This window comes from Miniopterus natalensis, chromosome 10 (genome assembly GCF_054644295.1).
Source record: "Miniopterus natalensis isolate mMinNat1 chromosome 10, mMinNat1.hap1, whole genome shotgun sequence".
Taxonomy (NCBI): domain Eukaryota; kingdom Metazoa; phylum Chordata; class Mammalia; order Chiroptera; family Miniopteridae; genus Miniopterus; species Miniopterus natalensis.
Window position 1 is genome coordinate 31,773,387 of NC_142090.1, and position 13,082 is coordinate 31,786,468.

At 38.4% G+C, this 13,082-nt stretch overlaps 1 protein-coding gene and 1 pseudogene across 2 annotated transcripts in view; both read left to right on the top strand.

Annotated features, from left to right (window-relative positions):
* The first annotated feature begins 1,084 nt into the window (after positions 1-1,084).
* Positions 1,085-2,296, top strand: LOC107530695 (olfactory receptor 7G3-like; annotated as a pseudogene).
* A 5,598-nt stretch (positions 2,297-7,894) lies between these two features.
* The window catches only part of TMEM168 (transmembrane protein 168), a 48,811-nt gene continuing 43,623 nt past the window's right edge, over positions 7,895-13,082 (top strand). Inside the window, exon 1 of one of the 2 annotated variants that reach the window (XM_016204593.2) lies at positions 7,895-7,973. The gene's annotated coding sequence lies outside the window, so the exon portion shown is untranslated. The remainder of the gene's footprint in view (positions 7,974-13,082) is intronic. The other variant, XM_016204596.2, reaches the window with a different exon arrangement.

The following is a 13,082-nucleotide window of genomic DNA, read 5'->3' on the forward strand; positions in this document are numbered from 1 at the left end:
ACTGTATATATGAAACTTTCTTTTCATAAATATAATGGTAACCACTCACAAAAAAACCTCAAACTGAGACAAGTAGCATAGAAAGAAAGGAAACAGAGGAAAGACGTTTGGAATACCATCAAAGAAAAACAACAGACAGAAACACAAAGTAAAAGAACCAATGGCAGCACAAAGTTACCAGAAAACAAAGGTAAAATGGCTATAAGAAATCCTCATACATCAATAATTACCTTAAATGAAAATGGACTGAATTCACCAATAAAGAGGGACAAAATAGCAGATCAGATCAAAAAACAAAACCTAACCATATGCTCCCTTCAGGAGATACATCTGAGCTGCAAAGACAAAGGTAGATTTAAAGTGAAATGGTGGAAAATGATTCTACAAGCAAATAACATCCACAAAAAAGCAGGTGTAGCCATATTTGTATGCAACAAAATAGATTTAAAGGTAACATAGATAAAGAAAGACACTTTATAATGATAAAGAGGACAATATATCAAGGAAACATAACACTTCTTAATATATACGCACCCAAACAGGGAGCACCAAAATATGTAAAGCAACTACTCAGAAATAAAGGGAGAAACAGACCAAAACACAATCATAGTTGGGAAATGTAATTCTCCATTGGCAGCTCTAGATAGATTATCCAAACAGAAAATCAATAAAGAAATATTGGCCTTAAAGAACACATTAGACCAAAAGGGCATACTTGACATTTACAGAGCCTTGCATTCCAGAACATAAGATTACGCATTCTTCTCCAGTGCACGTGCAACATTTGCAAGGATAGACCATATGTTGGGTCACAAAAGTGGCCTCAACAAATTCAAGAAGATTGAAATTATACCAAGCATATATTCTGACCACAATGCCTTGAAATTAGAAATCAACTGCAAAAAGAAAGTAAAGAAACTCACAAATATGTGGAGATTAAACAACATACCACTAAAAAATGACTGGGTCAAAGAATAAATAAAAGGTGAGATCAAAAGATACAGAGAGACAGAAAGGGCCAATTTATCTTCAACATTTATGTAAATTCTTGGGAGAAACTGTTTCAGCAATATTCCTTTGGGTCATGCTGGAGATACAGAAATCCCTTACAGGGCAGAAAGGACCTGTGCTGCTCTGTCCTCACAATGCTGCTTTTAAATTCAATCCTTCAGAGGAGACACTGAGATTCAAGGGGAAAAAAGCCCAAGGATCAGACTTCCAGGATCCTGAAGCAGAATGTGTCACAGTGTTGGTGAGGATCTAAGCCTTGCTTATGCCATGGAGTCTCCCCTGAGACAGTACTCACAGAGTCATTTCTAAACTGGACTTGGGTGTGATCCTACCAAGAACAGAAGGAGCAGACTCATCAACAACATAGAATCAGAAAACCAAACAGGTGTAGCAGAGTTCCTCCTCCTGGGTCTCTCAGAGGACCCAGAACTGCAGCCCCTCCTCTTTGGGCTGTTTCTGACCATGTACTTGGTCACTGTGCTTGGAAACCTGCTCATCATCCTAGACGTCAGCTCTGACTCCCACCTCCACACACCCATGTACTTCTTCCTCTCCACCCTATCCTCTGTCGATATTTCTTTCATCTCCCCTATAGTCCCCAAGGTGCTTGTGAACTTCCAGACAGAAAACAAAGCTATCACCTATGCAGGCTGCCTCACTCAGGTAAATTTTTTCATGGTTTTTATATGTATGGACAATTTACTCCTCACCATGATGGCTTATTATGGCTATATGACCATCTGCCACCCTCTGTATTACATAGTCATTATGAACCCATGCCTCTGGGGCCTGCTGGCTCTTCCCTCCCTGTTCATTAGCATTGCGAATGCCCTGCTTCACAGCCTGATGGTGTTGCATCTGTCCTACACAGACTTGAAAATCCCACACTTCAAACTTGCTTAGATCCTCAAACTTGCCTTTGATACCCTCATCAACAACATCTTGGTGTATTTAGTAACTAGAGTTTTGGGTGTTGGTCCCTTTTCAGGGATAATTTTCTCTTACACTTGAATTGTCTCCTCCATCTTGAGAATCCCATCAGCTGGTGGAAAGTATAAGGCTTTTTCCACCTGTGAGTCTCACATGTTGTTTTCTTGTTCTATGGGATTTGTGTTGGAGTCTACCTTAGTTCTGCAGCCTCTCTCTCCTCCAAGAGGAGGGCATGGCCTCAGTGATGTACACAGTGGTCACTCCCATGATGAACCCCTTCATTTATAGCTTGAGGAATAGAGACATAAAAGGAGCTTTAAGGAAATTTATCTCTACAACAGGTTTCTTTTCATGATTCTGTCATCTGCTTTGGGTATGAGCTTCTAGATGAGTCAAAGGGGATGAAATACTGGGTATGCCAGAAATCATTTCTCTTCCATAATTAAATTCTCGTAGCAAAGTGGTTAATCATGGGCTTTCTAGTCAAATAGTTTTGTACTAAATCCTGCTGTTCTGTGTTTTACTACTTGTCATTTATCAACTAACAACTCTGAGTTCAGTTCACCATCTACAAAATGGGCAGAATAATATTAATTACATACTTAATAGTGATATTGGGAATATATCTCATATATTGAAATATATGAGATAATTTAATATATATGTATATTAAGCACTAGCAAAACTAAATTAATAATTAATTATTGGGTGCACAATCCATGTGTTAGTAAACTTGTAGTAAATGCTCATCTGCCTCCACATTAACATTGATTAAATCAATTCTCATTTCACCCTCCCCTTTGAGTCATCTTCATCTTTTTCTTTATTTTGTTCTCCTTTCTGCTACAATCTGTAAAGAGAAATATATTTGAATGAAGTCAACTGGTATTTTTTATTTAACCCGTGAGTTATATAAAAGTGCAATTCTTAATGTTCAGGTATATGTAGGATCCCCTTATGCTTTTGTTATTGCTTTCTAATATATTGAGAATATCCTGTATAATCTTAATTCTTTGAAATTTATTGAGACTTGCCTTTGTAGCACTTGTGGTCAAACTTAGTACTTAGTCTGTGCTGAAAGATAAATGTATATTTTGACAAATGTGTAATTCTGTATATTGAGTGCATTTTCTGCATATGAACACTAGATCAAGTTTTAAAGTCATGTTTAAATCTTATTTATTTTGACAGATTTTTTAAAAATATAACTTTATTGATTCCAGAGAGAGGAAGGGAGAGGGGGAGAGAGAGATAGAAACATCAATGATGAGAGTCATTGATCAGCTGCTTCCTGCACGCCCCCTACAGGAGATCCAGTCTGCAACTGGGGCATGTGCCCTAACCAGGAATTGAACTGCAATCTCCTGGATCACAGGTTGACACGCAACCGCTGATCCACCCCAGCTGGGCTGAACTGATTTTTTTGTCTCGTTGTATCAATCATGGAATGAAATATGTTAAAATCATCCACAATGGTACTGAATTTGTCTATTTCTGTGTGTAGTTCCATCAATGGACCATTGAGTACAAATATTCAAGATTATTTTCTTCTTGGTGCCTTGAATCTTTTATGTTTATGAGGTTACCTTTGTTATCTCTGGATGTATTTTTGCATTAAAGTCTACTTTGTCTGATAGTGAGATAAAAAAATAATTTAAAAAAAGGAGACAAATTAGAATGACAATATGACATATCAAAACTTCTGGCATGCAGTGAAAGCAGTAATAAGAAGAAAGTTTATAATATTACAGGCCTATCTCAAGAAAAAAGAGAAATCTTGAGTAAACAGCCTAATATTACATCTTAAAGTACTAGAAAAAGAACAAAGGCAACTCAAAGTCAGTAGAAAGGAAATCATAAAAATTCGAGCAGAATTGAATGAAATAGAAAACAAAAAGACTATACATAAAATTAATACAATAAAGAACTGTTTTTTTGAAAAGATTAATAAAGTTGATAAACCACTGGCTAGACTCATTATGGAAAAAGGAGAAAAGACCCATATAAACAAAATCAGAAATGAAAGAACAGAATTTACCACAGACATCACAGATATATAAAGAATCATACCACCAAATTCAATAACCTAAAAGAAATAGATACGTTCCTAGGAATATATAACCTTCCTGAACTGAATCATGAAGCACTGGAAAATTTAAATAAACTGATCAGCAGTGAGGAAATTGAAACAACCATCAAAAACTTCCCACAATATAAAAGTCGAGGACCAGATGGCTTCACCAGTGAATTCTACCAAACATTCAAACTAGATTTGAAACCCATCCTTCTCAAATTTGTACAAAAAATGGAAGAAGCAACACTTCCTAACACATTTTATGAGGCCAATATAACCCTGATACCAAAATGTGGCAAAAATAACACAAAGAAAGAAAACTACAGACCAATATCTCTGATGAATACAGATGCAAAAATCCTAAACTAAATACAAGCAAATGGAATACAACAGTACATTAAAAAAATAATTTATCACGATCAAGTGGGGTTCATTCCAGGGCACAAGGACGGTTCAACATACACAAATCAATGTAATACACTGAATTAACAAAAGAAAGGATAAAATCCACATGATCATATCAATAGATGCAGAAAAAGCATTTGATGAGATACAACATCCATGATGATTCAAACACTCAATAAAATAGGTATAGAAGGAAAGTATCTCAACATAGTAAAAGCCGTATATGACAAACCCTCAGCCATTATCATACTCAATGGTAAAAAACTGAAAGCTTTTCCTCTAAAATCAGGAACAAGACAAGGACGTCCACTCTCATTACTCTTATTCAACATAGCTCTGGAAAACTTAGCACAGCAATCAGGCAACAGAATGAAATAAAAATCATCCAAATTGAGAAGGAAGAAGTAAAAGTGTCACTATTTGCAGATGATGTGAGTCTGTATATAGAAAACACTAAAGACTCCAGCAAAAAACTGTTAGAAACAATAAACAGATACAGTAAAGTTGCAGGATACAAAATCAATGTACAAAAATCCATTTCTTTCCTGTATACTAACAACAAAACTTCAGAAAAAGAAATGAAGAAAAAAAAATTCCTTTTGCAATTGCAACCAAAAGAATAAAATACCTAGGAATAAACTTAACAAAGAATGTGAAAGACCTATATACTGAAAACTACAAAGAATTGTTAAAAGAGATTGAAAATGACACAATGAAATGGAAAGATATTCTGTGTTCATGGATTGGAAGAATCAACATTGTTAAAATGGCCATATTACCCAAAGCAATATATAGATTCAGTGCAATCCCCATCAAAATCCCAATGTCATTTTATTTATTTATTTATTTATTTATTTATTTATTTATTTATTTACTTATTTACTTATTTATTTATTTATTTTTTAAATATATCTTTATTGATTTCAGAGAGAGGAAAGGAGAGGGAGAGAGAGAGATAGAAACATCAATGATGAGAGAGTCCTGATCAAGCCTGCAACCCTGGCGTGTGCCCTGACTGGGAATCGAACCCCGATTGCCTGGATCCTAGGTCAACGCTCAACCGCTGAGCCACACCTGGCCGGGCCCAATGTCATTTAAAAAAAAAATAGAACAACAGAATCATCAGATTTGTATGGAACCACAAAAGACCCAGAATAGCCAAAGCAATCTTGAGAAAAAAGAATGAAGCTGAAGGTATCACACTACCCGACTTCAAATTATACTACAGAGCTATGATATGAAAAATAGCATGGTACTGGTAGAATAATAGACACACAGATCAATGGAACAGAATTGAGACCCCAGATATAAAACCACATGTATATGGGCAGATAATTTTCAACAAAGGAGGCAGAAACAAGGGTGGAGAAAAGAAATCCTCCTCAATACATGGTGCTGGGAAAACTGGAATGCCACTTGCAAAAGAATGAAACTAGATTATAGTTTGTCCCCATGTAGAAAAATTAATTCAGAATGGATCAAAGACATACATAAAAGATCTGAAACAAAAAAGTTACCTATAAGAAAACATAGGTACTAAACTTATAAACTTGGTCATAGAGAACATTTTATAAATTTGACCCCAAAAGCAAGGGAAGTAAAGGCAAAAATAAATGAATGGGACTATATCAACTAAAAAGCTCTTGCACAGTAAAAGAAATCTATAACAAAACAAAAAGGCAACTGACTGAATGGGAGATGATATTCGCAAACAACAGCTCTGACAAAGGTTTAATATCCAAAATACATAAAGAACTCATAAAACTCAGCAGCAAATAAACAAAGAATTCAATTTAAAAATGGGACCTGGACACTTCTCCCAAGAAGACATACAAACAGCTAACACTTATATGAAAAGATATTCAACTTCACTAACTATTAAGGAAATGCAGATCAAAACTACAATGCGATACAACCTCATACCTGTTAGAATGGCTATTATCAACAAGACAGGTAATGACAAGTGCTGGGGAGATTGTAGAGAAAAGGGAACCTTCATTCACTACTGGTGGGGATGTAAACTGATACAGCCACTATGAAAAACAGTCTAGCGGTTCCTTCAAAAATTAAGACCAGAGTTACCATAGGACCCAGCAATCCCTCTCAAAAACAGGTATTTTCAAACATATATGCACCCTACATTCATTGCAGCATTATTCATGGTGGCCAAAACATGGAAACCACCAAAGTGTCTTTCAATAGATGATTAGATAAAGAAGATGTGGGACATATAGACAATGGAATACTACTCAGCCATAAGAAAAGATGAAATACTGCCATTTGTAACAACATGGATGGACCTTGAGAATATTATGCTAAGTGGAATAAGTCAGAAAAGCTAAGAACCACTTGACTTCATTCATATGTGGAGCATAAGACACAGACAACAATGTGGTGGTTACCAGAGGAAAGGGTGCAATGGGATGGTTGTAGTTGGAGGGCCCCCTAACATATAGTGAGGGAAGATGGTTTGACTTTGGGTGGTGGGCACACAGTGCAATACAGATTTTGTATCATAGAAATGTACACTTAAAATCTATATGATCCTGGTAACCAAAGTCACCTCAATAAATTTAATTTAAAAAATCTAGTAGACTCAGACAACAGCATGGTGATTAACAGAGAGAAAGGGGGTTGGAGGATGGTAAAAGAGGGTAATGAGGCGATTAATGGTGATAGTAGGAGACTAGACTTGTGGTGAACACACAATACCACATACAGATAGTGTATTATAAAATTGTACACCTGAAACCTATATAATTTATTAACCAATGTCACTCCAATAAATTCAATAAAAAATAACATAAAGCAAAAAATTAAAATAAAAAAAATAAAAGGAGTCTATTAGCAACGGAGGCAAGAAGGGCTTTGAAGGTGAGCCTAAGGAACTTGGGCTTTAGCTGGTCAATGGACACAAAGCTATATATTATCCCAACGGTACTAAAGAGCATCAGTGCCTCCTGCAATATTTTCTATTTTTTATTTTTTGTTAATCCTCACCAGAGGATATTTTTCCATTGATTTTAGATAGAGTGGGAGGCAGGGAGCGAGAAGAGAGAGAGAGAGACATCCGTGTGAGAGAAACACCTAGATTGGTTGCCTCCTGCACGCGCACCACCGAGCAGGGGAATCGAACCTGCAACCGTTGGTACGCGGGGCAATGCTAACCACTGAACCACGCCAGCCAGGGCGCTGCTGTATTTTCAACTGACGTGTTGCCATCCCTCTCCAGTTTCCGTCCAGCCGGAGGAGCTGGCCTAGATGTTTGATGGACGCGATCGGTGTGATCCTTGGTGTCTTCCAGCGCCTTGGTCTCTGCCGCTGATTTCAGTTCTCGCTGCAACAGAAGCAGCGCTTAGCACTGGGTGGGGATGCTCCGGCAAAGCCCAGCACTGCACCGGATGTCCCGGCGGGGGAGGCGGATTTAGAGCGAAAGGAGACAAGCCTTGGGGACGAATCGCGCCGCGCAGTTTGACCCTGGCGGCGTTCCGTATCGTCGCGGATTCGGCGGCAGGAACATGGCGGCTGTGGCAGGCCGAGTATCGGTATCGGAGTAAGTTCCCAAGAGATTGGCCTGCCCTAATGTGTGCGGCCTCGGGCCCTCGACCTTACTCTGCTCGCGTCCCGAGCTGCAGGCACAGCCCCTAGGGCCTTGCCTTGCTAAGAGCCGATTCCGAGGGCTGAGAGAGGTTTGGTGGCAGCGGCCTAGTTGGGTATGGGGTAACGGGGTGGACAGCGGCCTGCGAGAGCTGGGGACAGACCCCTAGCTTGCGCAGCCGGCTGCCCCGGCCGCGGTAAGGATATGCGCCGCTGGAGAATTTGATGGTGGGGGAGGGGGCTAGGTGGAGAATGGAAGGTAGTATCACCCAGCCTTTCCCCACTCAGCTGGGCTCCCAGTTGCGGTCGCCTTATCCTAAAGTAGAGGGGTGGTTGAGAACTGCCAGGCTCCTCCGATCTCTCACGTTTAGCTAAAAGGAGTTAGGATGCAAGAAGAATTGCTATTGCTGCCCTATTGCCGAGGTATTTAATATTCGAGGCGCCATTCTCCTTTTATGAAATGGACCCAGAGCGTTATAGGAATTCACAGAACCGAAGCTTTGGGATTCACCGACCATGGCTGCACAGTATGGTTCTTTAAGGTTTTGACACTTCCCTTAGATGGAATGGAAATAGTTTCTGAGTTGAAGGATGAAGCTAGTAATAAGTGTGTCTTGGACCTCCTAGTGAGCCGTTTCCTAGAGGGTAGGGCGTGGAAAAGAACTTACTGATTTAGAGGAATTTGAATGAAGTGAAGGCTGGAGTAGGGCCAAGAGAGAAACAATCTAGAAATTCACGGAATCCCTTAGCTCTACTATTTACTAGCTGTGGGATATTAGGTAACTTGTTTATTTTCTGTGTATTAATAAGTGTTCCATGACTGATTGGCATTGTTATTAAATATAGTTATTTCTGAATTAGTCTTTATTTCTTTAACAAGTATCTACTTGGTTTCAGACTTTGTGCAAGACACTGGGCATGTAGTTTTTTTTTTTTTTGAATAAGTCTTTATTGATTTCAGAGAAAGAAAGGGAGAGGTAGAGAGAGATAGAAACGTCAGTGATGAGAGTCATTGATTGGCTGCCTCCTGCGCTCCCCCTACTGGAGATCTAGCCAGCAACCTGGGCATGTGCCCTGACCGGGAATGGAACTGAGATCTCCTGAATCCTAGGTCCATGCTCAGTCGCTGAGCCACACCTGCCGGACGTGGGCATGTAGCATTGACAACAAATTTTCAGGGACCTTGTGATCTAGTGGGGAATGCGGACAAGTGATGATCAGTATTTTCCTATTATAGAGAAAATACAGGGATCATATATATGGGTTATGGGTGGTCTTCCTAAGAAAATGATTTCAGACATGAAGAGTAGGTGTTAGCCAGGTGCTAGGACTGTCCTGGGGCAAGGAGGAGGGAAGGGAGTACACCTGGAGAGGGAATAGCATTGAAAAAATTGAAAGATTAGTATGGGTAGAATACAAAGCTCAAGAGGAAGGAAATTCACAAGACAGGAGAGCTGGTCACATCCAATGCAGAGAGCCTTATAAAGCATTTTAAGGAGTGTAGACTTTATTGCTAAGGATGATGGAAAGCCCTTGGAGAGTTTTACATAGCAGAGTGATGTGACAAATTTTGGTTTTAAAAAGGACACTTGGAGAGAAGCATAAGAGTGGATACAGGTCAAGTATGAGATGATGGTGACCAAAATTGGGATTTGGAAAGAAGTAGAAACATTTAAGAGGCGTGCAGGAAGAAGAGTGGTCAGTACTTGGTAAGGATTAAATATAGTTGGTGAAGGAGGGAAGCTTAGAGTAGCATACAGTTTTTATGAAACAGACTCTGGCCGTAAAGATTTCCCGTGTGCAAATTAACTCTTCTGTGCTCCATTTTTATCTGCCTCTCAAGTAATTCTCCAGTGATGGCTGACCAATTGGAAAGGATTGTAATGCTTTGTTGTTTTACTCTCTGGTTAAGGCTAATTGTCATTTGAAGAGTGTCAGAGTAGGAAAAAGATTTCTGTAAATTAGCCACTTAAGAGTAATATTCTGCCATGTTGATTTTGGTCCATAAAAGTGGCTGCATATGTTTCATTATGTGGATGTGCTGTACTTTATTTACATGCTTATATTTACTTTTTTTTCTAGATTTTTACTTCCATTGACAATGCAGAACTGAGCTAGTGCTCTTATTTTTATCAAGTAGATTAATATATATGTATTCTTAGGGGGAGATAATAATTGAAGACATGGAAATAGATGAGATTGTGCGTAGAAAATATATAGGAAAAAACATGCTCGTAGAAAATATGCTAGGAGAAAAGCGTAGGTTTGGAATTGAATGTCTGAAGGTTGAATTGAGAATGAACAGCCTGCAAAGAGACAGAGGGGAGATCAATAAGTAAGGAAGAAAATCTGGAGATTGGTTTTTGGAAGGTAAAGGAAGGACAGGTTTCATGAAGTGAGATGCGTCAGCAGTGTCAAAGGTTGTTCAAAGAATGTGCAGCTTAATGAATGAAAAGTACCCAGTGGATTTGTCAACATAAGAAACATTCAAACCTGTAGAAAATATTGTGTTTCTTTGAGTCCAACTGTCGACAGTTTCTGGGAAGCAAAATCAATGGATTGAGAAAATGGCAGTTTTGCATCTTATTTTATTTATAATCAAAAGAGAAGACTGATGTGGGTTATGTGAAATCCATTGGTGGTAGATTAGGGAGGCAGGAAAAGGCAACGTGGGGGGGACCTCTGGGATTGGATAAAAAGTAAAATGATAGACACATACTTTTACATAGGTGGGTACAGGATAGTTAACAGTCAACAATTAACTCTGTAACAATGAGGGGATTTGTGATCTCCACTCTCATGCAGTACCTGTGCTTCAAGGGGTCCAGAAAAAAGGAAATGTAGGCATTCTAAAGGTATGTTATTGTAGATGCAAACAGACAATAGACAGGCTTAACTAAGGTGAAAATTGACCTTTGTCAGGGAAGATTCTAGCCTAGGACATGACTACCCACCATAAACTGCTTTTAGTTAATAAGTTTTAATTTTAGATCATCATCTATGGTTATTTTAAGTCTGTAAGGCTGCCATGCAGGCCTTTCCTGAGCTTGTGAGGTTTAGTATCTGGCTCCTTTTCCTCCATAGATTTAGGAATTTACTGGCCATTTCAGTACTTGGCAGAGCAGTTTATTGTTGTGGGGTAGGAACCACAGTTTAGTGGTGTGAAAAGTGATGCAATCATTAGCTGTGGAAAGCACAGATTGAATTTGGAAGAGGAGATGGGGATGAGTGAGTATTGTTTTTGTTTTGGTATTGTTTCTGAAAAGAGCTTTGCAAATATTTTAAGTTCTAATTAATAACAAGAGTGGGAGTTTGAAGAGAGGAGAGAGTGTGAAGTTCTGATAGAGGCTGAGGGGAAGGGATACATAGTACGTCTGAAAGATTTGGCCTCAGATAGGGAAGGGACACCCTTCTTTCCTTGTATCCGGGGATATAGGTAGAGGTGGGTTTGTGGTGTTGGAAACTTGAGCGAACTCCCTTCTGATTATTCTGTTGGAGGCAAAGTCATCTGGTGAGAATGCAGTGGGAAGTGGGTGTCAGAGATTGAGAGGTTTGGATGATCACTGAAGGGAGAGAATATTGACCAGGGAAACACCAAAGGATGCCTGTGGTTGAGTGACAACCATTTAGCTTAGTGTGTAATTTTTTTCCCCCCTCCAGCAGTGTCCAATCATCTGAGCCCAGGCCCTTTGACGATTGAGTCTTTGAGGATATATATTCCAACATATTTGCTGACTGTATAACACAGAGAAGTGATGTTAGAAAATGCAATACTCTCTTTATTTTATCAGTTTCTCATACTTAATTAAATAAAAGATAAAACCAAAATTTACCAATGGAAGATATTTGCTGTAGAGGTGTGTGATATCTTAAATAAGAAATTATTGAATGAAAATATAATTGAGGAAAATCAGTTGCAACACTTAAATAGATTTAGCTGTAAAAAATCTACTTATTGAACATGTAGAAGTAATAATTCTTGGAGCCTCTCAGGCACCCTAATGCTGTCATGCAGTGACATTCTTCTCCAGCCAAATGGGTAATTAAGGGTTCATTCCAGGTTATGTCATGTTTCTGTTGGGTCTGTTTTTAGTGTCCTGCTATTAAGTATAAATAAGCCCTGGCCATTGTAACTTGGTTGGGCTTCATCCCATGCACTGAAGGGTTGCCAGTTCAGTTGGATCCCTGTTGTGGGGCATGCAAAAGGCAGCCGACCCATGTTTCACTCTGACATCAACGTTTCTCTCTCTCCCCCTTTCCCTTCCTCTCTCTACAAAAAAATAAAAAGAAAGTATAGATAAGCTGATCACAAAGTAGTTACTTTTTGAGTTTTTATCTGCTTGAGTTCTCTATGGATATTCAGTGTGACCATGAGCCAGTGCATGGATCAGTTCTTTGGAAACAGTATACTAGAAACATTAAGGAATTACCTAGTAAATAATTTAAACCATTATTTGTCCACTGTCATGTTTTAAGTGAAACTTGTGGGGCACTTAAAATTGCATAATTATCTGGTCCTTTAACAAATAATCGTTGTGGTAACTTTTTTAAAGTAAAATTATGTTTTTAATTTACTTTACAATAACATTTCAGTTTTTCAATTTTGACTAGAAAGGTCAGGAATTGGTTTGCTACAGAAATAATACTTAGATTTGGAAAGTAGGTTTGATAATCAAAGTAATTTAGTAGAGGTAAAAGTACAGGGAGAATTATGCGTCAACTTTAGGGACTGAATAACTTTAATATAGTTAAACTTTGCTTATTGAAAGTTTATTAGTTAAACAATGTAAAGACTAAGATTTTATAGCATTTTATAGCTGTCTTGTAATAAGATGTAGAGGATTTTAGGCAGTTGCTATTATTGGATACTGGTGCTTTTCAAATTAGAGGTAATGATCAAGTCCCTCATTCTGTTTAAGATCTAAGTAGCTTTTGATTGTGCCAAACTGATCTTCTGCAGTCTAAGCTAAGCTGAATGTCTTACATTTGTACGTTGAAAAACCAAATATTGGTGTAAGAATTAACTAGGCAAATTTCTTAACCACCCCTGGAAAAAGTTTCATTG